Genomic DNA, 2080 nt, shown 5'->3' with positions numbered 1-2080 from the left:
TAGTTTTAACCTACTAGTATTTAAGGTGAAATTAGTGAAGATTCAAAATTGATTGCAATGGATTTTATTTTATCCTTTTAAAAAAGAAAATATAAACCCATTATCAAAATATATGAATAGCTAAATCCCATTAAAGAGTATAGTTATTCGTGGAGCGCTGCAGCTGGTGCTCCCGGCCGTCAGCGAACAAAGAAGTCAGCGCCCGGGACCGCCCGCCCCGCCGTCACCATGCCTGCCAGGGGCACCGCCGAGGCGGTGCAGATCCAGTTCGGCCTCATCAACTATGGCAACAAGTACCTGACAGCCGAGGCCTTCAACTTCAAGGTGAACGCATCAGCCAGCAGCCTGAAGAAGAACAGATCTGGACGCTGGAGCCGCCGCCCCGACGAGGCGAGGCGGGCAGCGCGGCCTTGTGCGGCGCAGCCACCTGGGCCGCTACCTGGCAGCTGACAAGGACCGCAACGTGACCTGGGAGCACTAGGTGCCCGAGGCCGACTGCCGCTTTCTGATCGTGGTGCACGACGACAGCCGATGGTCCCTGCAGTCCGAAGCGCACCGGCGCTACTTCTTCGGCACCGAGGACCGCCTGTCGTGCTTCGCGCAGAGCGTGTCGCCAGCCAAGAAGTGGAGCATGCACATCGCCATGCACCCGCAGGTCAACATCTACAGGCCGACCTGCAAGCGCTACGTGTACCTGAGCGCACGGCTGCCCGACGAGATCGCCGTGGACCGCAAGGTGCCCCGGGGCATCGACTCGCTCCTCACGCTGGCCTTCTAGGACCAGCGCTACAGCGTGCACACGGCCGATCACCAGCTTCCTGCGCCATGAAGGGCGGCTGGTGGCGCGGCCCGAGCCGGTCACCGACTACACGTTCGAGTTCCGCTCGGGCAAGGTGGCCTGGTTGTCGGGGCCCAGCGGCACTCTCAAGGCGGGCAAGGCCACCAAGGTGGGTAAGGACGAGCTCTTTGAGCTGGAGCAGAGCTGCGCCCAGGTCTTCCTGCAGGCGGCCAATGAGAGGAACGAGTCCATGCGCCAGGGCATGGACCTGTCGGCCAATCAGGACGAAGAGACCGACCAGGAGACCTTTCAGCTGGAGACTGACTGCGACACCAAAAAGTGCGCCTTCCGCACCCACACGGGCAAGTACTGGACGCTGACGGCGACTGGGGCCGTGCGGTCAACTGCCTCCACCAAGAATGCCAGCTCCTACTTTGACATTGAGTGGTGTGATCATCGCATCACTCTGCGCGCGTCCAATGGCAAATTTGTGACAGCCAGGAAGAATGGGCAGCTGTCGGCCTCGGTAGAGACCGCAGGCGACTCGGAGCTCTTCCTCATGAAGCTCATCAACCGGCCGATTATCGTCCTGAGAGGGGAACGTGGCTTTATCGGCTGCCGCAAGGTCACCGGCACCCTGGACGCCAACCGCTCCAGCTACAACGTCTCTCAGCTGGAGTTCAACAACGGCGCCTACAACATCCGAGACTCCACAGGCAAGTGTTGGATGGTAGGCAGCGACTCCTCGGTCACCAGCAGCAGCGACACCCCCGTGGACTTCTTCTTTGAGTTCTGTGACTACAACAAGGTGGCCATCAGGGTGGGCGGGCACTACCTGAAGGGCGACCACGCAGGGGTCCTGAAGGCATCCGCAGAGACCATTGACCCTGCCACGCTCTGGGAATACTAGGTGTCCCCGTCCCCCCATCATCACTGTGCCCCTGCTAACTTCCTTCTCTAGGTGGGCTCTGAGCTGGTGTGGAGCCCCTTGCCTTTCAAACTGGAAACCCCAGAGAAAACGGTGCCCCTCCCCCACGACCCCCAAGCCCGCCTCTCAGAAGGCTCAGTGGATGTGCTCGGTCACTGCGCAAGCAGCATGGTTGGGTCCTCTGCCCCTGCAAGGCTGGCACACTCTCTTGTGACCCCAGTCTACTCTGAGCCTTATTGCCCTGAAACAGCCATGAGGAATGGGGGGTCCGTGGTGGGATTCCCCTGCCCCACTCCCATCCCTCGGGATGGGGGTGGATTGTTCTGAGTTCCTTAGTACAGAGGACCAGCTCTGCCCACTGCACGTTGTGGGAT

The 2080-nt window shown here is 60.0% G+C and overlaps 1 pseudogene; it reads left to right on the top strand.

The window, feature by feature from the left end:
- The first annotated feature begins 228 nt into the window (after nt 1–228).
- On the top strand, nt 229–1697 carry LOC142443638 (fascin pseudogene; annotated as a pseudogene).
- The last annotated feature ends 383 nt before the right edge of the window (nt 1698–2080 follow it).

This window comes from Tenrec ecaudatus, chromosome 3 (genome assembly GCF_050624435.1).
Source record: "Tenrec ecaudatus isolate mTenEca1 chromosome 3, mTenEca1.hap1, whole genome shotgun sequence".
In the NCBI taxonomy this organism is placed as follows: domain Eukaryota; kingdom Metazoa; phylum Chordata; class Mammalia; order Afrosoricida; family Tenrecidae; genus Tenrec; species Tenrec ecaudatus.
Note: the sequence above shows the minus strand (reverse complement) of the source record. Positions and strands in the feature narration are given on the sequence as shown.